This window comes from Microtus pennsylvanicus, chromosome 8, assembly GCF_037038515.1.
Source record: "Microtus pennsylvanicus isolate mMicPen1 chromosome 8, mMicPen1.hap1, whole genome shotgun sequence".
NCBI lineage: Eukaryota > Metazoa > Chordata > Mammalia > Rodentia > Cricetidae > Microtus > Microtus pennsylvanicus.
Window position 1 is genome coordinate 72,757,341 of NC_134586.1, and position 26,073 is coordinate 72,783,413.

Below are 26,073 nucleotides of genomic sequence, written 5' to 3' on the forward strand. Positions count from 1 at the left end.
CAGGCTGGTCTCGAACTCAGAGATTCGCCTGCCTCTGCCTCCCAAGTGCTGGGATTAAAGGCGTGCGCCACCACTGCCCGGCTCGGCATTTTATTTTATTTTTTTTTTTAAATATTTATTTATTTAATATTCTGTCTGTGTGTATGTCTGCAGGCCAGAAGAGGGCACCAGACCTCATTACAGATGGTTGTGAGCCACCATGTGGTTGCCGGGAATTGAACTCAGGACCTTAGGAAGAGCAGACAATGCTCTTAACCACTGAGCCATCTCTCCAGCCCCTCGGCATTTTATTTATTGCTAATAATTTGTAGTATTTTTCTTGTATCTTTTGGCCATTTGTATATGCTCTTTTGAAAAATAGCTACTTATGACATTTGCTTACTTTAAATTAATTTTTTTCCTCTTCTATGTAGTTCATGTCTTTGTATATTCTTGTTTTTAAGTCATTGTTTCGTGTCTGGTTTAAGAATGTTAAATGCATTTTCAGCTTATCTCTATATTCTGTGTTTACCTTGCTGTGATAAAGTTATTTTAGCTTGAAAAAAATTGGATTGTCTTCATTAACTTTCAATGAGGAAACAAACATATTTTTACATTGTGAGTCAGTAGTCATGGAATCACATGCATTTGTCTGTCCCAAGCAAGAGTTTTACAAAGTAGCACTTACTGGCCCTTTGAAAAATGTGTAGTTTTCTGTTTCATTGAAAGGAAAAATACTGTTGTGACCTTCTAGATTGATTTCCCATTCTACTCAGGATGTATCTTGCTAGTTGAGAACCTGCCCTCTGCTGTCCAGTCCCAAGCATTGGGTTCTCAGGTTGAGGCTCTGGTGATGGGCACCAAGTTACAGAGTAAGTTTTTACACTAGAGGGGGCAGGTGGGATGGCAGAAGCAGGAAGGGCCACAGATGTAAAAGAAGATGGCTGGAGTCTGACTGGGATAATGAAAAGTGTCAAAGCTAACTGACTACAAACTCCATAGCTTTGGCGATAGACTAAGGGTGTTGTTCATTAGAGAATGTATTTCCCAAAGGGTGTCATTTCAGTTCAAGACACAAAGAAATTCTGTGGTTGTTCTTTGTTTGTTTTGTTTTTCGAGACAGGGTTTCTCTGTGTAGCTCTGGCTGTCCTGGAACTCACTCTGTAGGCCAGGCTGGCCTCAGAGATATCCTCTTCCTCTACCTTCTGAGTGTTGGGATCAAAGGCTTGTGCCACATCCCCACCCCCTGCTTAAAATTGTGTGTTTTTATAGGAAGAGTTGGCTACAGAAAGAGGCCAGTGAGACCAGTGTCTCAAACTGAGTGCCTCAGTAAGTAGGAGTGAAGCGTATTACAGACATCATGGACTTGCCTACGGTTCCAAAGGGGAAGTGGAACAAGAACTCCGTTATTCAGACTTCCGGTTCTCTTCTGTAAAGAGGGATGGTCATGGGAGCCTCTCTGAGGATTGCTGTGGGATGAAATGCTGATGTAAGGTCTGTGAGTTCAAGAGCACAGCAGGAATGAATGGTGGCTCTGTCTTTATCATGGGAGAAATGGAGGTGGGAGCAAGGTGGATAAAAGTGCAGGATTCTAGTTGCCACTTAAGGACACTTTTGTCCCAAAAGTTTTAAGTAAACCACACATGGTGACACACAGCTGTAATCCCAGCAGTCAGGAAGATTGAGGCGGAGTATTGAGAGTTCCAAGTCAGCCTGGGCTGATTAAACAAACAGGGTCCAATGAAAAGAGGCAAGTATTAGAAAGATTCGTGTGGCAGCATGAGAGGGATTGATTGGAGCCTTTGACAAGGAGACTGCTTAAAGGCTTTTTGCTAAAATGAGCTTGAAATAAAAAGGCCTGATTTATCAGCGGCAGCAGGAACAAAAAGAAAAAGGTGACAGGATTGAGTCTCATTGTAAGAGCGCAAGAGACAGACACAGGGTGCTGGAAGAACAGCAGATTCTTCTAGCAAATTGGGAACATAAGGATGGGGGAAAACCATGTTCAGCTTTTGACATTTTGAATTAAAGGTGGTGGTGGTCTGGACATCTGGTAGGAATCAGAGGTTGGGAAATCCACACACTGCTCAGAGAAGAGACATCAGGACTGGAGGTTAGCATTTTATAGGCTTCTTCACCAAAGCCTAGGGATTGGCACTTTCTCAGGAAGAAAGCACAGGAATAGAGAAGGGATTTTGTATTTAACAGCAAGGGACAGAGAACTCAAGGTACAGAGCTCAAGGACAAAGGGGTTAACTTAGAAGCTGACTTGTATAGCAGCACCTGTCCTTCAAGTATTGGTTGGTGGACTTGCCCGTTTTATTTACCCAGGTTCTTGGCAGTGGAGATGGCAGACAGGAAGGGAAGAAACTGAAAATCATCAAGTATCTGTTCGGCCTGAGAATTTCACATGTGTTGACCCATTTAATTGTCATGTCAGTCACAATTTTATATATTTTTATTACAATTTTATTTTTGTGTGTGAGTGTGTGTGCATGCACATGCATGTGTGCACACATGCATGGCACAGCACATATATGGAGCGAAAACCTGCACTCATGCAAAATTAAATCAATAAAGCCAAAATAACACAGTGTTAGTAATAATTCTGTGTTATAGATTAGGAAGCTGAAGGCTTCTTTGTCCTCAGTCACATAAATAAGAAATGCTTTTAAAAAATAGCCAGAATTTTGGACCAAATTTTATCAGAAACTGAAGCCGATGTCCGTTTCTGTTTAATTTGGAGGTCAGCAAACTTCTGTGTTTGGGCAGTTGTGCATTTGGCTTTGTGGGCCACAGAGTCTAGTTTATGGCTGCCCCACTCTGTGGCTGTGTAATGAAAGCAACCACCGATGATACAGAAGCAGATGAACACGCCTGTGAGAGCCGGTTAATAGGGCACTGAAATTTGAATTTCGTGTAATTTCCAAGCTCGTTAAATACTACGTTTACTTAATCTAGCCTGTCTTGTGAGTTGAACCCGAAGGCTGGAAATGGTAAGCAAGCCCTCTGTCACACCCATAGCCATAAATATTATTCTTTTTAAAGCTTCCTAGTCATTTAAAAATATAAATACCATTGTTAACGGCCCAAATGAAAACAGATGTCAGGCCACATTTGGTCCACAGGCTGAAGTTTGATGATCCTTTCTTCCTTATGTCTGTGAGTTGTTAGGTCTCAAACTCTGTCAGACAGCTGAGGTGCCTATTAACATCAAAGCTGATGCTGGCTGCCAGGTTCTCCCTGTATCCCTCAGTCCTTACCTGTTACAGGGTCTTCTTGGCTGGCATATCCCCAACCCCTACCCTAAACTTCTCCAGCCCATGGATTGGGCTGAGCTGACCTTCCCCCAGCTGCTCTTCCTATATAACCTGGCCATTTTGGCTACACCGCCCCCCCCCTTTTTTTGGCATTTTTGATGCTGTCTCAGGTTCCTCTCTGTTTCTCTCCCCTCCTGCCTCTGCTCACGTGGCCCAGCTCAGTTGGCTGGTCATGTTCACCCTGAACTCTCCAGATGCCTCTGTGTCTGGCTATGCTCACCCTCATATCTACTGTTCTTTACTTTATATCTACAGTAAACCTTCTCCACCATGCCTGGAGCAGTCATGTCCTCTTTTTATTTCTTTTTTTCATTCATGAATGTTTGGCAAGATTATACGGATAATAACCTCATATATCCCTGGTGCCCATGGAGCTCAGAAGAGGGTGTCAGAATCCCTGGAATTGGGAGTAATGGCTGGTTGTGTGAGCTGCTATGGGGGTACTAGGAACCAAGCCTGGGTCCTCTCTGAGAGCATTGAGCACTCTTAACTAGTGTACCAACTCTCCAGCCCCCACCCACTACTGTTGCAAGGAACCACTTGTTCATCCCTGCCCCCCAGAACCAAAATAATCCCACAGAAACTGTATTAATTAAATCACTGCTTGACCCATTAGCTCTACGTCTATTTCAGGCAGCGTGTCCATGGTATCTCCCTGACTCTGCCCTGTTTTCTCCCAGCATTCAGTCCAGTCCTCTCCACCTACCTAAGTTCTGCCCTATCAACAGGCCAAGGCAGTTTCTTTATTCATTTATGGTAACCACAGCACACAGAGGGGACTTCCACATCACACTACTTTTTCTTTCTTTCTTTCTTTTTTTTTTTTTTGGTTTTTCGAGACAGGGTTTCTCTGTGGCTTTGGAGCCTGTCCTAGAACTAGCTCTGTAAACCAGGCTGGTCTCGAACTCACAGAGATCCGCCTGCCTCTGCCTCCCGAGTGCTGGGATTAAAGGCGTGCGCCACCACCGCCCGGCCTCACTACTTTTTCTAAGACAAAGTTTTGTTAGGTATTCCAGAACTTGAGGTCCTCCTGCCTCCCAAGTGTTGGAATTATGGCAGAAACCACCATGCCTGCTGTCTTTGCTCACTCTGTGGAAATACACTTGCTAGCTAGGCTTTGGGGGGGCTCCAGCCTTCTAAGATAAGTAATGCTGAGTAGCAGGAATCGCCAGCTCAGGTCTAACATAGAGGAGAGAAAAGTTTCGTGATAAGTGTCTGAGGGCATCCCATAAAGAATAATAGCTGTCAAATAAACAGATATGGAGCTGGGGAAGGCAAATAGATGGATGGGTTTGGTAATTGATTAGGCATGAGGCTTCTGGACGGAGTTGAAAGTTGGGGTTTCTAGCTTGAGTTAAATGCATAAGCGCATGATTGAAGGTAGGAGCAGTGAACACTGAAGAGGAGAGTGAGCCCGTTTAGCTTTGTCTGCAGCAGTAGATCTGCCCACCCAGGGTGGCAGACCTTGTGGAGTGAGAAGACAAAGAGACTGTGTCACTAAGCTCTGGGGAATTCTCAAGACTGAAGGTGCAGGACAGTGAAGAAAAGAACCTGGAGAGAGCTTGGTGCTGAGTAAGGAAGGCGGGTTTTGTCCACTTGACACAAGCTAGAGTCATTTGGGAAGAAGGAGCATCAATTGAGAAGATGCCCCCAATGGGGTGGTCTGTAGGCAAGCTTGTGAGGCATTTCCTTGATTAATGATTGGTATGGAAGGGCCTGGCTAAGTAGACGCACTGCCACCCCTGGGTGGGTAGTTTTGTGTGGTATAAGATTGGTCTTTTATTGTTGTCCTTTGGTTTATTGTGGCCCAGTTTTTTAGACCTTTTATTTAGGTGGCAAGGGGTCTCTGTAGAAGGCCATGCAGAGCCGTACAGGCTGAGCTGTGGGAATTAGTTTATTTCAGTCATTTTCTGTGGTAAAATCAAAGGTAGAGTAATGGACGATTTGGTTTTATAGGAAAACAGTTGTTGCTGCAGCCTCTGTCTCTCCCTTTGCCACCCCTCCTTCCAGCTGTGGTTCAGAAGGACTGAGTCACCACCAGTTAGTGACCAAGTAAGGCCTAGAATTCAGATCTCATGACTCAACTCTAGACCATATTCTTCTTCCATGCTGCTGGCATGAGAGACCAGAAATCCCAGCAGGACCTCTTGCCAGTTCATAGATGCACGGAGGGAAGGCTACCACAGTGATTAGAGCTTTCCCGCTCATGACTGAAGTTTTTGCTCAGTTCTGAACAGTGAAGTTCTGAGACTTGAATGACTGCCTGGCTTCACGTCCCAGTTTGACCACTGACTGTGATGTAGGGTAAGTTACTTAGGTCTCTGTACATCATTTAGTGAAGTGGGTATAATTCTTAGCAGCCTTGGCATGATCGTATGTGGTGGTTATTGTAGATGAAATTAACAGCCCTGGTTGTTGTGGAACTAGCTCTGTAGACCAGGCTGGCCTCGAACTCAGAGATCCACCTGCCTCTGCCACCCAAGTGCTGGGACTAAAAGGTGTGTGCCACTACCACCTGGCTGTACAACACATTTTCAGATGTATGTACATTTATGGAATGGCTCATAGAGCTAATGACTATATATAGTACTGCTTTACATATTTTTGTGGTTCACAACGTACTGAATGTCTTATTTGAGGCAAACTGGATGGAATGCTTTGTTAGTAATAGAATCAGAAATTACACAATAGGATATTCATAGACTTGCTAAACTTACAGATAGCTAATTATCAGGTATAAAGAACCCAAGATACAATATAATACGGTTTCATGGAAGGTTACAAATAGTGTGTGAGCTGTGACTACACTACACTGAATTTAAATTAAAGATAAATGTACAAATGCATTATATAGAGGAATGGTTAAAAACTATCTTTTTACCATTGAGCAGTCAGATTATTGTACTAGAACGTGATGTTATAATTACTACCTGGAACCAAGCAAGTGTAAAACAGTTCATTGACAAAAAACAGTACCTTTTATTTCAGCTCTCTTTGTGTCATCAATGGTTAACAGCATTTCCATTGCACTTTGAGCATCATCAGATAGCTTTTCTTCACCTTCTAGCCAAGGGATATCTACAGATACAAATATAAGTAAAATTGTTTGACTTTCCCCTGGGAATCCACACTTGGGTATGTCTTACATTCCGCAAACCTTGGAGAAGTTGACACCCATAATCTAGGTGTATCTTACTTTGTTTTGAATTCCTCTTTTTCTCATGCCCCTCTGTCTCCTTAACTTTTAATATAAATACCTTTATTAGGGTACTATATTTTATTTATTATTAGTATCTTTGTGTGCCAGAGGACACCTTTAAGGAATAGCTTTTCTTCTTCCCCTTTGGGATCTGACAGGTTGCTAAGCTTACATAGCAAGTGCTTTCATCCAGAACCATCTTGCTGGCTCCTTCAGACAGTCCTGCTAAGCCTGGCTGATCTAGAGCTCTACTAGAATGGTATGGCCTTGAGTTTGTACTTGTGTGTCCCACCACACCTTAGTACACTTCCTTTCCCAAGATAGTGCTCCTGGAGGGCCCAGAGGTACAGGCCTTTAATCACAGCATTTGAGAGGCAGAGGCAGTTGGATCTCTGAGTTCAAGACCAGTTTGATCTACAGTAAGTTCCAAGACAACCATGGCTTCACAGAGAAACCCTGTTGGAGAGGGGACAAGAATTATCTTGTTCCTATCCCTAAGAGGTTTGCATTCTAATGGTCAGGAGTACAAGACACACTCCAGGGTGTACCTGTGGGAGTTGTGAATGGGTCTCTTCAGTCTGGTATGTAGAATAGAAGCAGATAAGGCTCTCTAGGCCAGGGAGCATGAGGAGACAAGGATGGAGAAGAACAGTTACGCTAAGGAAGTATGGTGGTGAGGCGCACCAGGCCTATACTAGGCTAGCACATTAATTAAATCAGTGGCTTTTTCCATTGAATTCAGAAATGCTTTGTTAGAACATCACTGTAGGCCTTGTCTTTCCCTTCATTGTATATGATTTAAAGACTTCCTCATGGATGTGAGAGATGTGTTTGGATATTGAAGGAAGAAGAAGTCTTTACTGGCTGAGTAGTTCAGTGTTGATTCTGTAAAACCTAGAGACAAGAGAGGACTACTTGAAGTGACTGTTACTTCTCTCTATTGTGGGTTTTATAGTGTTTTATGTTTTTGATAAAGGGTTTCACTGTGTAGCCCTGGCTAGCCTGGAACTCAACACAGTCGCTCAGAGACTGTTCCTCTTGCTTTCCTAGGTTTTTAGATGTGTACTGCTCCACATTTTAATTGACAAATTAACTTATATTTAAGTTAATTCCCCCCCCCTCAAGACAGGGTTTCTCTTGGCCATCCTGCAACTATTCACTATAGACCAGGCTGGCCTCAGACTCACAGAGATCCCCCTACCCCTGCCTCCCAAGTCCTGGGGCTAAAGGCGTGTGTCACCACTGGCCTGCAGTATATTCTTTGCTGTATTCCACGTCTTTAGCCGTAGCATTTTTTCCTTTTTTGGTGGTGAGGGCTTGGCAGTGCTAGGATAGAGAAGCTGATAGACTTGTGGGTCAAATTCCAGGCCTGGGGTATGAACTTGACATACACACCCAGATCTTTTGCTAGTGCAAGTCTGTGTATGTTGTAGTGGATGTGTGTCTGGTGTGGGTGTCATTCCTCAGATAACTTAATTGGAGACAGAATTTTTCACTGAACCTGGACCTCACCAATTTGCCTAGAGTGGCTGGCCAACAATTCTTTGAGGTAATATGTGTGTGTTGTTGTTATTTTGTTTTGTGATCTTTGGCTTGGTTTGGTTTTGAGAGTCTGTCAGATTGGCCTACCAGCTGGCTGCAGTCCTCTTGCTGCTTCTTCCCAAGTGCTGGCATTACAGGGGTGAGGCACTACTTCTTACTAAATGATTTCTTTGCTAGTGTTACACACATTTGGGCTTGTATTTTACCTATTCTTTCATCCTCCATAATTCTTTAAATGGTACCTGATTTCAGAGGCTTATTTTTGGGAAGGATATTATATAGGTCCTGAATATTCTATGATACTTTTTATATCACATTGAGAGATCCATAATGTCTGGTTGCCTGAGTGGGTCAGATGGCACGCTGCCCTCCTCTGGTGGTCACCTATGTGAACCTCTTGGAGCCATTCTTTCATAGTGATGGTTGGGTTTCTTAATCATTTTTCTGTAATAAATTTTCTGGAATTTTTCTATAAATAAATCTTACTCTCATTAAAAAAAGTAATGAAAAACTAAACCATAAAAGAAAAAAATGATGTTGTATAAAGTCATCCTGGGCTAGAGAGGTGGCTCAGCTGTTAAAAGCACTTCTTGCTCTTCAGGGTACCTGAGTTCCCAGCACTCCTGTGATGCAGCTTGTGTCTGTAATTGCAACTCCAGGGGATCCAGCTCCCTCTTGCTTCTGTAGGCACCCAAACACAGAGACACAGGCATAAAACAATGTAGTTCATGATGTTAATGCTCAGAGGCTGGGGTGTACTCAGAAGTAGAAAGAATACTTGCCAAACATTCAAGAGGCCCTGGGTTTGATCCTCAGCTCCCTCTACAAATACCCCAGGAGTATGTGCTCTGAAATAAATAAGCATTCTGTTAGCAGTCATGAGCTACAGCAGTTGCTGTCAGCATTGTTTGTATTGACCAACTCAAGGTATCACATTCCAAACTGTTGGATTGCTGGTGTTTTAGGTGTTAAAACATGCAGAAGTACTTAGTAGCTGCATGTAAAATGGAGTTAGTTACTTATGTTTTAAAAATTACAGTTTTTTTCCCTTTTGGTACATTTGGAAGTACATGTGACAGGTGGAAAGTTCAGTTGTCATCTCGTAGCAGGTATTAGACTGCCTGGCAGGCACTTCCAAATAAATACTAAAGCAAGAAACACTGTGCCATCCGTGCTTCCATAGCACCTGCTAGGAGCTAGGACCACCTACATCAGTAACCACTGTCCAGTGCACAAAGTAAGATAGGAAATAGAGTGACTTTATAAACAACCATTTGAGAAGAGCTTTAAAAAAATCTATTTGGTACTATTATTTTATACCTTAAAATCTTAAGAGACTCCTTAATTTTTTAATTACGTATATATGGGGGGATTTTTCGCTTTGTTTACCAAGTGGCACACGTGGAGGTTAAAGGATAATATGCAGAAGTTGGTTCTCCTACTATATGGGTTCCATGTATCCTTACCTACCAAGCCATCGCTAGTGTGTGTGTGTGTGTGTGTGTGTGTGTGTGTGTGTGTGTTCACACGCGCATGCATGCAGTAGCACACATGTGAAGATTAGAGAGCAGCTTGCATGTGTTGTAACTCATGCTGATGGGCTTGACTGCGGCTCCTTTGCTTGCTGAGCTATCTCACCAGATCCCAACTTTTATTTTTTGGCATTTCTTTCTTGGTGTGCGCTTGTTTGTGTGTATAATATACGCACGCACATGTGCATGGCACGTGAGTAAAGGTCAGAATACAGCGTTCTAGGGTCCATTCCCTGTTTTTATCATGTGGCTCTGGAGATGAAATTCAGGTCAGGACTAACAAGTCCCTTACCTGCTGAGCAACTTTACCAGTTCTGGATTTTGTTGTTTGCTCTGATTTTTGAGACAGATGTTCATGTAGCCAAGACTGGCCTAGAACCCCCCTCCCCTTTTTTTTTGGTTTTTTGAGACAGGGTTTCTCTGTGGCTTTGGAGCCTGTCCTGGAACTAGCTCTGTAGTCTTGAACTCACAGAGATCCTCCTGCCTCTGCCTCCCGAGTGCTGGGATTAAAGGCGTGAGCCACCGTCACCCAGCTTTGGCCTAGAACTCTTGACCCTTCTGCTCCTACCTTCCAAGAACTGGGATTACACCTTGCTGAGTTTGCATTTAGGATTTCTTTATGCCTAAAAAACTAGCATCATGTTTGAGAGGTTTCTGTTTCTTTTTTCTTTTCTTTTTTCTCGCTTTCTTTCTTGGATTTTCAAGACAGGATTACTTTATGTAGCCCTGGCTGTCTTGGAGCTCAGTCTGTAGACCAGGCAGGCATCAAACTCAGAGATGTGCTTGCTTCTGCCTCCCAAGTGCTGGGATTGTAGGTGTGTGCTATCACTGCCCAGTGGTTTGTTTTTAATTAAGACAGAAAAGGCAGGACAGCAACTGAGGGAATGAGTGGTTTGCAGAAGGCATCTATGTAGGAGGTGGGAAGGTAGAAGACATGAGAGGGTCTGGAGTATGGGGGATGAATCACAAGACACGAGACCTTTGTGCTGGAAGCAGAAGTGTGAGGGAACGTAGAGGAAAATCGTTGAATTGTATGGTCTGTTCCTGTAGAAAACATTTAGAATTGGATGACACTTCAATATTAGTTTGCAGAATTATTTGACTTTAATCTGTAGCATAAAATACATTTTATGGTGCCTATAAAATAAACACATAATAAAAGTAGAAATTATAAAATAATAACCATATTTACATATGGTCTGAATATCTTCAGTCTATTCAATTTTAAAGAAATTCTGATTGAGACCAGGCATGGTGGTATGTTCTTTGAATCCCAGTAGAGGCAGGTGGATCCACATGATAAGTTCCATCCTAGCCAGAGCTGTATAGTGAGACTCTGCCGCTAAACATAAATAAGTAAGTAAGTGCCGTGTGTGCAGATATTAACCAACACAAAGTAGAAAAACCATGTCTATTAAAGATTTTTTTTTAAGTTCTGATTGAGGTTTATTAAACTAAGCAGCTCTTAACCTATTTTGAAGCCAGTGCTTCATTTATTTTTGCAACATATTTAGTACCTGTTGATTGTTGAAATACAGTTAACTTGCCTCTTTAATGTAGTCTTTTTAACTACATTAGACATTACAGTGAAATAGATAAGTATCTCCATCTACTTAAAATAAATTACTCTGGATTTAAAAGATTGAGAAGTCATTCTATTTTACAGAGTATGGAAATGGGCTACTGAGGCCGAAGGATCTTGGAAATTTAGGGGTAGGCTAGCAGGCCTACATCGTCAGACCCCGTGTTTAAAAATAAAAAGTAGAACAAAAAAAAAAAAAAGAGCTAAAGATTCATAGAGGTGCAGATACCAGAATGGGAATTCATAGAAAAATAAAGCGTTTGTAGGTTGTAAATTTCAAAATGGCTCAGTGGATAAAGTGATTGCCATGTAAGCATGGGGCCCTCAGTTTGTTCTCGGGCACTCACATAAAAGCAAGATGCAGCAGTGCATGCCTGGAAGCTCAGCTTAAGGGTTATCAGGATCATTAACCAGGCAGGTCCTGGGGCCTTGCTAGCCTAACCATATCAGTATGAACTCTAGGTCCAGTGAGAGACTCCATCTCAAAAAATAAAGTGGAATATACCTTTAATTCCAACACATGGGAGGGCAGAGATAGGCAGATCTCTGAGTTTGAGGTCAGCCTGGTCTACACAGTGAGTTCTATGATAGGGATATGTAGGCTGTCTCCAAAACAGACAAGCAATGAGGTGAGCCAGACAGCACTCCAGAGGCAGAGGCAAACAGATCTTGATGAGTTCCAGGACAGCCAGAGTTGTAACATCAAGAAACCATGTCTCAAAAAAATCAAAGTAAATGAATGAATGAATGAATGAATGCATCTCTAGCCCCTTATGTTTAGATAATTGCTGAAGTTTTAGTTTGGTTGTGTATTTATTTTTAGCCATCTTTTCCTCCCCCAGATTTATTTTCTTTTATATGTATGTTTTGCCTAAGCGTGTGTGTGTATACCGTGTGCATGGGTACCTCGTATCCAGTGAAGCAGGCATAAGTTCCTTCATAGCTAAAGTAATAAATGGTTGTATATTACCATATGAGTGCTAGGAACTGGATAGACCCTGTCCTCTAGAAGAGTAGCCACTGTCTTAACTGCTGAGCCATCTCTCTAGCTCCATGTTCCTTTCTTGAGCCAGATTGAAGTGAGTCTGTGTTTCCTTCTACCTGGCTCAGTTTCAGTGATCTTTTAACCCTTGGACATTTTGAGGTGAAAATACCATCACAGCTAGATTAAAATGAATTCATTAGCCTCCTCTGAGAATCCACTTTAGAAAGCACTGAGGTGGGAAAGGCATAGGGGAGCAAGCACAGGATGCTGTGTCACACCTAAAGAAACCCGATGGAAACTTAACCCCCTTTAAATGTGCCTCCCCTAGTGACTTAGAAAATTACAGAAAACATACTCATCTACACAAAATATAATTTTTTTTTTTAAAAAAAGGGAATCTGTAGCAGAAGATGGAGGAGGAGTTCATGGGGCTGCTATCCAAACTTGAGAAGGACCGGAAGGGATCAGGGAGATGATCCTAATTCAATTAGAATACAAACCTTGGAGGATCCTGGATGGCTTTGGCATTCTCACTGATATCTCCTATGCATCTTGGTGGGTTTAGGTTTTTGTTGGGGGTTTCACTATGTAGCTTTGACTGGCCTGGAACTCACAGAGACCCATGTTTGCTGCTCCTCAGGCATGTGCCCGCACACCCAAACCTTGTTTCTGAAAAAGAGACATTAGCAAAACAAAAGCTGAAGGCTTCAGGACCTCCTCACAGATTCTAGTAGAATTTCCCAGAAATGGTTTTTTTAAAAGACATTTGCAGGAGAATCCCAGTGTTGAGGCTGTGGATGTGCTTATGCTGAGGCTGGTCTTTGAATCTGATTTTCACCTTCCTGACAGCTCCCTCTCCTCCACAGTAAGAGAAAGAAATCTGCATAGTAGGAAGAAGATACAGTAGAGAAGTAAAACTCACTCCCTTGTTCTAGCAGACCTGTGATGCAGATTCACATACCCAAAGAGAACTCTAACACATGCTCGATAGTAGGAAAACTCCCCTGAGCTTCTCTGTCTTCACAAGAGATGAGCCTTATGAGTGAGAGCAAAGCAAGGGGAGCCATCTGCACAGGACCTTGCCATGGAGATGGCTGGGCAAGTGAAAGTGTGGCAGGTTTCTAACCGTGAGAAAGTGAAAAAAGAAGTGTTGGCAGAGGTTCCTTTCCCACCCAGTTCCTGGTCATTCCCAAAGAAACACAGAGTTCTCCTACATTAATTATAAACTGGTTGACCTATTAGCTTATTCTTTCTTGTTAATTAACTCTTACATCTTACATTAGTCCATAATTCTTGCCTGTGTTAGCCACGTGGCTTGGTACCTTTTATCAGCAAGGCATTCTCATCTTGCTTCCTCTGCATCTGGGTAACGACTGCAGAATGAGCCTTTCCTCTTTCCAGAATTCTCCTGTTCTGGTTGCCCCCCTCCCCCAAGCCTATATACTTCCTGTCTGGCTACTGGCTAATCAGCCTTTATTAAATCAATACAAGTGACAAATCTTTACAAGGTACAAGACCATTGTCCCACAGCAAAGAAGTTTTTGGCTTATGGGGTAAGCCTACAGTGTGGTTTTAACCTGTGGGAGGTGCTGGAGATGGTTGTACCAGTGGGGCCCTATGGGGAGCAGGTAAGCCAAGAGTGTCTTAACCCAGCACAAGTTCAGTTGAGATGCATAGGACCTGTAGTCTATGTTCCACTTTACTCTTCATACCTGGGCTGTCAGTTGAGATTTTCATGAGTCTCGACTGATCTTTCTATAAATGTGTCTTGCATTGGAAAGAATGTCTAGAGGGCATGTATTTAAAAGAGAAGAATAAGCTGGGTGTGTTGGAAGACAGCCTGATCTACATAGTGAGTGGTTTTTTTTTTTTGTTTGTTTGTTTTGGTTTTTTGTTTTTCGAGACAGGGTTTCTCTGTGGCTTTGGAGCCTGTCCTGGAACTAGCTCTGTAGACCAGGCTGGTCTCAAACTCACAGAGATCCGCCTGCCCCTGCCTCCCGAGTGCTGGGGATTAAACGCGTGCGCCACCACCGCCCGGCTCATAGTGAGTTTTTTAAAAAGGAAAAAAAAATTAAAAGGCGCAAGGGATAAAACATCCATGGATCTAAGTGCTTGCATTAATAGATAGATCCCCTCACAAGCATCTTCACAGTCTTAAACAACTTCTTGCTCTCTGCAGCTTCACAGTGCTTACCACTTCCGAGCTAAGCCACCTTTGCCTGGTTGGGAAATGTGGAGCAGACAGCCTCAACCCCCACCCTTCCAAAGAGAAAAGGGACAGTTACCCTGTTAGATGCCAGTCCTGGGAGAAGGAAGCACAGCACAGTTCCTCCTTGGGAACTCCTTAATCTTTGAAGTCCTTTCATAAGGACCTTGGAAGCTCAGGCCCCAACACTCAGGATTTGGCTGGACTGGAGTTTGGCTGGACTGTCATTGGTTGAATGTGTAGGCTGTAGTCAGAAAGTGACTGTTCACGGTGGCCCACTTCCAGCTCCCAGGTCAAAGCAGGACACTTCTTGGGGCAAAGAGAGTCCTTCCTCTGTCCTAGAGGGAGCATGGGGACTTCATCAGTGAACAGGGAAGACTAGCCAAGTCCAGATAAGAAACTAGCTCTGTGTCACATTCTCTGAGTACCATTCTATGTTCAGGTTAAAGACAAAATATGTACTATATGTACACACACATACTGTGTAGTCACTTTTTAAATTCTTTATTTTGAGTTAATTCTAATGATATATAGTTATAAAAATAGTGCACCAAGATCTCCTAGTAACTAAACAGTAATACAGTATTAAAACTGTACGCAGCTGGGCAAGGCGGCTCACACCCTTAATCCCAGAAGGCAAAATACATTAAACTAACAAACAAATACACCCTCTGCTCCTAGAAGAAATAAATACAGCATTAGATTCCTAGAAGCTGCTTAGAACCTTTTCATGAAGGATTATTCTATAACTTTGTTTTGTGTCAGTTCTTATTGAAATACAAGTCATTACAATTCTATATTATAAATATATCGATCATAACGAATAAACGTATCAGATTTACCGAAGCCAACAGCACCCTAACTCACGCCTGAGTTGTTTTCTACATGTGTTAGGAACACTGGCAGTGCTTCATTTTTGCTCATGAGGGTTGTTTTAGCGCACAAGATTTTTTTCCTGTTTTTTTTTTTTCCAAGACAGGGTTTCTGTGTAACTACCCTGGCTGTCTTGGACGCTTCTCTGTAGACCAGGTTAGACTCAAACTCATAGAGATCCGCCCGCCTCCGGAGTTCCAATATTAGAGGCATGTTCTGCTGCCACTGTCTGGCCCCACAAATGAATTTTGGTTTTTCGAGACAGGGTTTCTCTGTAGCTTTGAAGCCTGTCCTGGCACTAGCTCTTGTAGACCAGACTGGCCTCAAACTCACAGAGATCTGCCTGCCTCTGCTTCCCTGGTGCTGGGTTTAAAGGTGGCCACCGCCTGGCCCCCCACAAACGACTTTGTTTTTTAATTGATATTTATTGAGCTCTACATTTTTCTCTGCTCCTCCCCTTCCCCCTATCAACCCTCCCCCAAGATCCCCATGCTCCCAATTTACTCAGGAGATTGTGTCTTTTTCTACTTTCTACTTCCCATGTAGATTAGATTTATGTGAATCTCTCTTAATGTCCTCATTGTTGTCTAAGTTCTCTGGGATTGTGGTTTGTAGGCTGGCTTTCTTTGCATTATGTTTAAAAACCGCCTATGACTGAGTACATGTGGTAATTGTCTTTCTGTGTCTGGGTTACCTCACTCAAAATAATGTTTTCTAGCTCCATCCATTTTCCTGAAAAATTCAAGGTGTCGTTATCTTTTTCTGCTGTGTAGTACTCCATTGTGTAAATGTACCACATTTTCCTTATCCATTCTTTGGTCGAGGGGCATTTAAGTTGTTTCCAGGTTCTGGCTATGTCAAACAAAGCTGCTATGAACATAGTTGAACACATGTCCTTGTGGTACGATTGAGCATCCTTTGGATATATACCCAAAAGTGGTATTACTGGATCTTGAGGAAGGTTATTTCCTAACTTTCTGAGAAATCGCCACACTGACATCTGAAGAAGTTGTACCAGCTTGCATTCCCACCAGCAATGCAGAAGTGTTCCCTTTCCCCCACAACCTCTCCAGCATAAGTTGTCATCAGTGTTTCTGATCTTGGCCATTCTTACAGGTGTAAGATGGAATCTCAGAGTTGTTTTGATTTTCATTTCTCTGATGACTAAGGATATTGAACATTTCCTTAAGTGTCCTCAGCCATTTTAGATTTCTCTGTTTAGGTCTGTACTCCATTTTTTTTTATTGGATTGTGTGTTCTTTTGGTGTCCAATTTCTTGAGTTCTTTGTATATTTTGGAGATCAGACCTCTGTCTGATGTGGGGTTAGTGAAGATCTTTTCCCATATTGTAGGCTGTCGTTTTGTCTTGTTGACTGTGTCCTTTGCTTTACAGAAGCTTTTCAGTTTCAGAAGGTCCCATTTATTAATTGTTTCTCTCAATGTCTGTACTGCTGGGGTTATATTTAGGAAGTGGTTCCCTGTTCTAATGTGTTCAAATGTACTTCCCACTTTCTCTTCTATAAATAAGGTTCAGTGTGGTTGGCTTTATTTATGTTAAGGTCTTTGATCCATTTGTACTTGAGTTTTGTGCATGGTGATAGATATGGGGCTATTTTCATTCTTCTACATGTTGATATCCAGCTATGCCAGCACCACTTGTTAAATATGCTTTCTTCTTTCCATTTGGTATTTTTTTGTTTCCTTGTCAAAGATCAGGTGTTCGAAGATGTGTGGATTGATATCCGGGTCTTCTATTCGGTTTCATTGGTCCTCCTGTCTGTTCTTACGCCAATACCAGGCTGTTTCCAGTACTGTAGCTCTGTAGTGGAGTTTGAAGTCAGGGATTGTGATGCCTCCAGAAGTTCTTTTATTGTACAGGATTGTTTTTTATTATCCTGGGTTTTTTGCTTTTCCATATGAAGTTAAGTACTGTTCTTTTGAGGTCTTTGAAGAATTTTGATGGGCATTGCATTGAATCTGTACAAATGACTTTTTAAAAGGAATTCATGGCACTTAATCTAGACTGGAGAGTATCTTCACGTGCGGTGTGAAAGGAGAAACGAGGAGGACAGAACACCCCCCAAACTCCTCTTGCAATTTTGTAAGCTACTCCAAACGTCTTGTGTCATTGACTGTGAAAGTAGTGCCAGTGATGATACATCCACATTCATGTATGTGTGCACGTGCATACTCATAAAGCCAGCCTGAGCTAGGACGCCCAGCATGGTAAGCTGCAGCATGGTTAGTAGAATGGAGTGTAGAGGAGATGGTTAGGGTACGGAAAATGTCTGTTGCTGAGTCTAGACCACACATTATTTCAGACACATTCACCAGTGAAAATGCAGCTCCATTTCTGATACGAGTCTGTTCTGTATGCTACACTCCAGTAAACAGTATACTAATACCATGGCCCCAGGATCTGGGTGATGTCCATCACTTGAGTCCAGACTTGGGTTTCTGTCTTCTTGCTTGTTTCTTGGTGCTGAGGACTGAGGGTAGGATCTCCCATGTTCTGGATAAAGTGCTCTACTACTGAGCTCCATCTTCCGACCCTCTGAGTTAAACTGTGAATCTGCTCCTGAGCGGAATTACCACCTCATGTGACTGGCATCTGCCATTTCACTGTCTTCCTGGTGGTTTTCATTGCTGCTCCTTCAGGTGGGATCTGATTTCTACCTCTTGCACCATTACTCAACTCTCTGTTACTCTTTGGGTTTCTGTAGTTCTGAAGAAAGTGTCAAGTCCTACAGGAAATAATTATTCTTAGATATAAATGCCTACTTTTCTCATACTGAATGGTGACTTTTTCTAGGTGGAGAGCTTCAATTTGGAGTCTTGGCATCCATGTACATTACCTTTTAGTGTCTAGTGGTCATATCAAAAACGCCAGATTTTTTGATTTTTATTTATTGCCTTTGTTTTGTCGAGACAGGGTCTTACAGGCTGGACCCAAACTTATATGATCCTCCTATCTCAGCCTTCTGGGTACAGGAACTGTAGGCATGTACCACCATGCCTATCTGGGATTCTTGATCTCTGTGTGAAGCCTTTACTCAATTCCCTATCTCTTTCCTGGAAGCTGATAGAATGTTCTTTTATCCACAGAGTTAAGTGCTCAGCGGATGCCTTTCCTTCCTTCCCTCCCTCCATACCCCCCTCTCTTTCTTAATACTTATTTTTTAATTCCTGGGTGGGAGTGTAGGTGCTGGTGGAGACCAGAAGAGGACGTTAGATTCCCTGGAATTGGAGTTACAGGAGGTTGTGAGCTGCCTGAGCTGGATGCTGGGAACTGGGTTTGGGTCCTCTAGAAGAGCAGCCAGTAACTGCTCAGCCATCTCTCCAGCTCCAAGGGGCTCGCAGTTTGTATTCTCTTCTGGGAAGGTTTCTTGCATTACTCCATTGGTTATTTTCTCTATTCCAGTAGTTTCCACTATGGACTTCTTGGACCAGACTTCAGTTTTCCCCTTTGGCATTTTGTTTTATTTTGTTCATTTTTGTTTTTCAAGACTGGGTTTCGCTCTGTGGTCCTGGCTGTCCTAGAACTTGCTCTGTAGAACAGAGTGGCCTCAAACTCACAGAGATCCGCCCACCTCTGCCTCCTGAGTATTGGGATTAAAGGTGTTTTATTCTCTCTCCTTCCCTTTTCTCTGTGACTGAGTCCCTATCTTAACTATAGTCACACACCTTATTCCTTTGTCTGTGACGCTTTGAGCTCCCTTTATATTCTTTAGTGAACGAGCTGTTTTCTGCTTAAGTAGAATATAATTTTGGAGAAACAGCTTAAAATCAACTGTCTCAGGAAGTTCTGCCTGTCTCTCCCTTTGATTGGTTGCTCTGGTTGGAGTATCACCTCACTATGCCAATGCAGGCGTTTTGTTGGGTGTCTCTTAAATTGAGTTGTTTTCTTATGTTTCCTGTTTCCAGGACTAGGATTCAGCTTTTTTCCATTCTCCCAATTCCACTGTCTAGTTTTAAAGTCTGTGGCATTTCATTCTCTTTATCCTTGTGAAATTTTTATTCTCCCAATTCTATTACAAAATTTTAAGAGTTTCAAAAAGGAGGAAGATTAAGTTTTTGAGACCATTCTAGATCTTATTTTCACAAAATTGTGTTTTATAGTCTCAGATAACATTGTCCATTATCCTAAGAGTCTGAGGCATAGTCCATTAGTCCTTAAGTGTGTCCACTGACATTGAGGAACTGAATCGAAGTAATTGACACCAGGCCTAAGGAATTGGGATCTGTTACATCTACAGTAAGGAAGTTTCTTTCATGTTTCATTCTCCTTGGTTGACCTTTTCTCTTTTGTCAGCATGGACTCTTACCTGATGTTGTTCCTGCTATTTTTCATTCTGATGCTCCAGTGTCTGGTTTCAGCGTTCTGAAACTTGGCTTATGTAGACCGACTGGGCTGGCCTGGATCCTGAGTACCAGGACTGTAGGCGCATTCTCCCCCCACCCAACATCTGACCATCTCCCATGTCTCTTTGACGTGCTCCCATAATCATTTTCTGGGTCATTCACTGTACATGTAGGTATCTCGGGTTTATGTTCAATCCCTGGGATGATCCATGTGTTCAGGAAGCCCAGGTTCCTCCTTATGGAGGTGCTGTTTGAATGCCAAGAGCTGCAGGGCTTGCCCAGTGTGCTCATTACTAGCTCTCACTAGGCCACTTAGCTACCAATGGGTTTGCCTTGCTATTATTACTTAGGACAGTGTAGAGCAGTGGTCCTCAGCCTTCCAAATGCTTCAGTCCTTTAATACAGTTTCTCATGCCCCAACCATAAAATTATTTTTATTCCTACTTCATAACTGTAATTTTGCTACTGTTAAGAACCATGATATAAATATCTGTTTTCTGGTGGTGATCTCTGTGAAAGGGTCGTTCAATGCTCCAGGGGGTTGTGACCAATAGGTTGAGAGACTCTGGTATAGAGGTTTCTGTCGCTGTGAAAAGGAGAATGTTGGCCTTACTTTTAGGATAAAATGAGTTCAGGGTCCTTCTAGGACACACACAGTTGGTACTTTGCCTTCTGAGATGGCTGGTGGGAAGAGTGCTGGGGCTCCTCTGCTACTCAACCTCTTCCTGTCTTCTCTCCTCTAGGCCTCCCATTGACAGACTAGAAATGAGAAAGCAGCAGCCTAAGGAGTCTGGATAACTGCACAGGGTTTCCCAACTTTGGTATCCTAAGCATTCGAGCCTCCACTCAAGGAGGGAAAGGGTGTTTAGTAACAGAATCTGCCAGGTAGCTTTATACCCACCCCATTGTTACAATTGTGAATACCCTTACCTTGTCGGATGATATGAAGGATTCAGAAGGGTGGGCTTGGTGATGAGAAAACAGTCCTGGCAGGAGCCTGTACCTGCTTTATGTCAAGTGGCCTTGAGGCAAGAGAGAATTCTGTTGTGCCTATGCTGCCCTTCAATGTGGAGAGATTATCCCACTTGGCTGTCTAGCCCCTTGTGCTGCGATTACAGTTGTATGCCATAACCCACTGCTTGGTTGTCTATTATAGTCTTGGCTATCCTGGAACTCACTCAGTAGACCACCTAGTCTCAAACTCAAGAGATCTACTACCTGAACGCTGGCATGGCACTTCATGGTTTGTTTCTTTTTACTTGGTGTAGAAAGTAAAGACGAGTGAAGTGGTTTTGTCATGTTGTGTATATCAGTCATGCCTAGTACTGTCCAGAACTGCTATTGTTTCCATCACTTTGAACTCAGTGAGGAAACTGGAGCCAACAATAGAATGTTGAAGGTGGGGTTTGGGAGGACTTGATGGATTTCAGATGGGTTAGCCTAGAAGAGGAGAAAGTGGTTGACTTGGTGTGCATGGTGGTTTGGTTTTTGGTTTTTTAAGTTTTATTTATTATGTATACAGTGCTCTGTCTGCATGTATGCTGGCAGGCCAGAAGAGGGCATCCGATCTCACTGTAGATGGTTGTGAGCCACCATGTGGTTGCTGGGAATTGAACTCAGGACCTCTGGAAGAACAGGCAGTGCCCTTAACCATTGAGCCATCTCTCCAGCCTGCATGGTGGGTTTTATAACTGTTGCATGTGTAGAGAACATGGAGGGAAGGACCTTGGCATCGTGGTTCAGTGTTTTGTGGAGAATGCTTCATAGAGTCATGACAAAGTGAGGCTGCATTGAGTAAAATGTATCCTAACACAGACCTAGGGGAAACATTCAGACATAGTAGGAGGTACTGTCATATGCCATTCTTAACCAGGATTGGTCACAAATGTATATGCAGACATTTGAGCTCAAATAGCATTAAAAGAACTGTAACTGGAGGTTTCTCTCCCTCCTGCCTGTTCTCAAATAACCTCTCTGAGGCTAAATTAATATTAATTATAACTGGCTGGCCTGTTAGCTCAGGCTTATTATTAACTAGCTCTTGCAACTTAAATTAACCCATTTCTGTTATTCTATATTTTACCACAAGGCTCGTGGCTTGTTACCTCACATCTTGCTTCCCCTTTAGCTGATAGCATCTCCCTGACTCTGCCTTCTTTTTCCCTATATCCTTGTTTGGATTTCCCACCTAGCTATATTCTGACCTACTATTGGCCATTGGTAATAAAACATATTCACAGCATATAGAGGGACAGCCCACATCATTTCCCCTTTTCTGTTTAATTAAAAAAGGTTTTAGCTTTAACATAGTAAAATTACATAGAACAAAAGAGTAATCAAGCAAGAAGTACAGTTAAAATAGTCTATTTGTATTTGGCAAAATTAAAGAAAATATTCTATCATTCTATCTTTGTGAGTCAAAGTTTTATATCTAATTTATCGTTTATCATAACTAAGGAAAACTATAACTGTCTTCAACTCCATCAAAGACCCCCGAAGGATATAATATTACCTAAGTAAACAGGAAGTACATTGTAAGTAACTTCCAAAACTCTAGAATTGACAGAGATAATCTGACTGCCTCGACAGAATCCAGAGTTGAATTCTTTATGTTTGAGAAGACAGAAATTAGAAAGGTTATACATTTGGAAATTATGTTGCTTGATATTCTGCAGTGATCTGAAAGGGTGAGGCCAGATGAGAAAGCTCTAGATAAAGAAGATGGCAAAGCTTTGAAAGACTGTAAAAACAGCTGAGAAAATCCTGCCTTATTTGAACTGACAGAATGTGCTTAGGAAGAGCTAGCCTGTTTTGATGGTCTCACCCTGTGAAAAGACATATGCACCTACCTGGAGGAATTCTTACCTGGGCTGATGGTACAGGTCTTTAATCCCAGCTGTTCTGGAGACTGAGGCAGGAAGATTGTGAGTTCATGGCCTACCTAGGTCCGAGTGTTTGTACATAATGGACTTTGGTCATGTCCACCACCCCCACCGACCTCCCTGCCCCCATCTCTTCCTCTTCTAATGCTGCTTTAGTGAACCGGTTTTCTCAAAAGCAGATGTGATGTAATAGCTCCTCCCAGAACCAGCCTCAGAGTTTCCCATTTGCTGCAGCTCCCTGATGCATGCACATAAAGAGGGTAATATTTTCAAAAATAGAATCCCTGAAATAGTTTCTCCTGTTGTAAGATATATGTATTGTTTATTTTATTTTTATTACAGTTTTTATTTCCTGGAACTAGCTTCTGTAGATCAGGCTGGCCTTGAACTCACAGAGAAACCCTATCTCGAAAAAACAAACAAAAAAACTCTTGCTGTTCTTCCTGAGGACCTGAGTTTGATTTTCAGTACCCATGTCAGGGGGCTTACAACCACCTATTACTCTTAACTGCAGGGATCTGGTAAGTTCTGGACATTGGGTGTGCATGCACACACACGTACACATGATTGACAATAATAAAAATCTTGAAAACCAGGTTGGAGAGATATATCATAGGTTAAGAACATTGATTGCTCTTCCAGACATCCGAAGTTCAATTCCCAGCAACTATGTGGTGGCTCACAACCATCTATAATAAGATGCTTGCAGGCAGACAGAACACTGCAAAATAAATAAATAAACAAATAAATAAATAAAAATTTTAATGGATCTTAAACATGAAAATAACTGATTGATTTAAAGAACAGTTTTATTTTTTCTTGTGTCTTTTGGGGAGGAGAGGTTGAGACGGTTTCTTTGGATCCTGTCCTGGAACTCACTGTGTAGACCAGGCTGGCCTCGAACTCATAGAGATTCACCAGCCTCTGCCTACTAAGTGCTGGGATTAAAGGTGTGCGCCACAACCGGCTGCTGGCCTTGAACTTGTGATCCTCCGGGCCTCAGCCTCCTTCAGCAAATCCTGCTGGCTTTCACCGCCACAACCGACATGTCTTTAATATTTGCATATGGAATAGTATACATGTGCCCAGAGAGGACAGAAGAGCGTTGGATGTCATGGAGCCCCTGGAACTGGTTCAAGGTAGTTGTGAGCCACCTCATGTGGATGCTGGGAAATGAACTTAGGGTCTCCTAAAGAACAAGAAGTATTTTTAACCATGACTATTTCTCCAGCCTTGTTTCATTTTGTTAAATTACATTTGGGGTATGTGTGTCTGTGTGTGCTAGTGCGTGTGTGTGTGTGTGTGTGTGTGTGTGTGTGTGTGTGTACAAGTGCACATTTGTATATGATAGGTATTGGGGTGCACAGCACCTAGCTCCACAGAGGCAAGACAGATTTCTCTTTCACTGCTCTATCTTTAGTACCTTGAATATATTTCATGACATGTAAGTCACTGTGACAGAATACCTGACAGCAGCTTGAGGGGAGTGTGGTAGTTGAGATGAGAATGGCACCGTGGACTCGTGTGTTTGCCTACTTGGCCTCCAGTTGGTGAACTGCTTGGAAGGATTAGGAGGTGTTGCCTTATTGGAAGAGGTACTAAGACTTGGAAACTATAAGCCCCAGTTTGATGCTTTTGTGTATAAGAGTTGCCTTGGATACTGGGTGGTAGTGGTGCATCTCTGTGGCCCCAACAAATAGGCAGAAGGCAAGTGGATTTCTATGAGTTTTGAAGCCAGCCAAGGCCACACAGAGAAGCCCTGTCTTACAGGGAGGAGTGGGGTGTTGCTTTGGTCATGGTGTCTCTTCACAGCAATAGAACAGTGACTAATTGGTTGTGTTGTTTTAAACACCTGCCAGTAAGGGCTGAGTTACTCCTGTAGCTACTTGTCTAGCACTTAACGTAGAACTTTTGCTAGGTGTAAAATGATAGTTTTATTATATTTAGTAACTAATGAGATTAAGCATCTCTTCCTGTAGTAGTTGGCTTTGTTGTTCATTGTAGTGCCTGTTGACAATGGTCCAGTTTACTATTGGCTACTTTTTATTGATAGGTAAGAGTTTCTAACATTCTAAATACCAAACATTTGTCTGTTACATTGTACTTAACGAGTATGGAGCCTTTCATTCACTCTAGAGCTTTAGGGCATTAAGAAAAGGGTTGGTTTTAATGTAGTTGAATTCACCTGTTGTTGTTTGGACCATGTGTGGGAGAGATAGATTGTTAACAGAGTATTCCTCCTCCTAGCTCGGGACATCCTCTCTCTGCAGCCCAGCTTGGTGTCCCCTTGCAGTCTTCCTCTCATATCTGCCTTCCAGCCTCTGCTCCTATAGTGCCTTCTTGGGGGAAGAAGAAAATTTTTTCTTTCACAGTGATCTTTAGCTGGGGTACTTAGGTTTTTAGAATCTTGGTTGCCTGTTCCTCCTCCCACCGCTCCGAACTGACCTTACCTTCATGTTCTTCAATACATGTATTTGTTATTGGACTTTTTTTCTGTTCCATGGCCTGATTTGTCTATCTCCCCCTCCTTCCTGTGTATTTATGTGGTTTATGTGTACGTAGTCTTTGGATGTGTACTGATGCTTATGCACATGTATGTAGAAACCAGAGGTCAACTTTGGGCAGCTTCTTATCTCTTCCTCACCTTAGTTTTTGAGTCAGGATTCCTTGCTGAACCTGCAGCTCACTGATTGGCTGGCTATTTAGCAAATCCCAGGGATCCTGGTACTGAGTATGCACCACTGCACCCAGTTTTTTCCTGGGTCCTCATGCATCTGCAATCAGTACTTAACTAAGCCTGCTCCCCAGCACCTAACATTTTTTAAATTGTAGCTTATATCCTTTAATGCCTTTGAATACATTTTTATTAATTTGCTTCATAAAGGGTTTCCTGTCTTTGATTAGATTTATTCATAGGCTTCCCCCACCCCAATGGCCTGCCTTTTATTGTGGCCCTAAATACATTCACATTGTTGTCATGACCATTATCCTTCTCCAGAATTTTCCCATCATCCCAAACTGGCGCTCTACCCAGTAGACATATGTTGTAAGAGAGGGCCTGCTTGTTTGTCCCGGCCACCCGGCTAGCTTAGCCCCGAAACAACCACACAGAAACTGTATTAATTAAAACACCGCTTGGCCATTAGCTCTAACGTTTTATTGGCTAACTCTTACATATTAGTTTAACCCATCTCCATTAATCTGTGTATTGCCATATGGCTGTGGCTTACTGGAGATTCTAACCAGCGTCCATCTCAGGCAGAGGATCCATAGCTTCTCTCTGACTCTGCTTTCTTCCTCCCAGAATTCAGTTGTTTTCTCTGCCTACCTAAGTTCTGCATTATCAACTAGGCCAAGGCAGTTTCTTTATTCATTAACCAATGAAAGCAACACACAAACAGAAGGAACTCCTACACCAGACATACATTCCTGGTCCCCCTTTTCTTTAGCCCTTGATAACCAATATTCTATTTTTTCTGTGAACTTAACTAATCTAGGTAGAATCATAAATTGCTTTAAAAGAATAGTATGCCTTTCTATTTTGGAGTGAAGCAATATCATCGATATATTGTTAAACTGACTTTTCTTTTTTTTTGCGGGGGGGGAGGGTT

General features: G+C 42.5%; 1 protein-coding gene across 2 annotated transcripts in view; it reads left to right on the forward strand.

Annotated features, from left to right (window-relative positions):
* Nucleotides 1-26,073, forward strand: part of Kcmf1 (potassium channel modulatory factor 1) — a 64,992-nt gene that overhangs the window by 16,488 nt on the left and 22,431 nt on the right. The window lies entirely within an intron of this gene.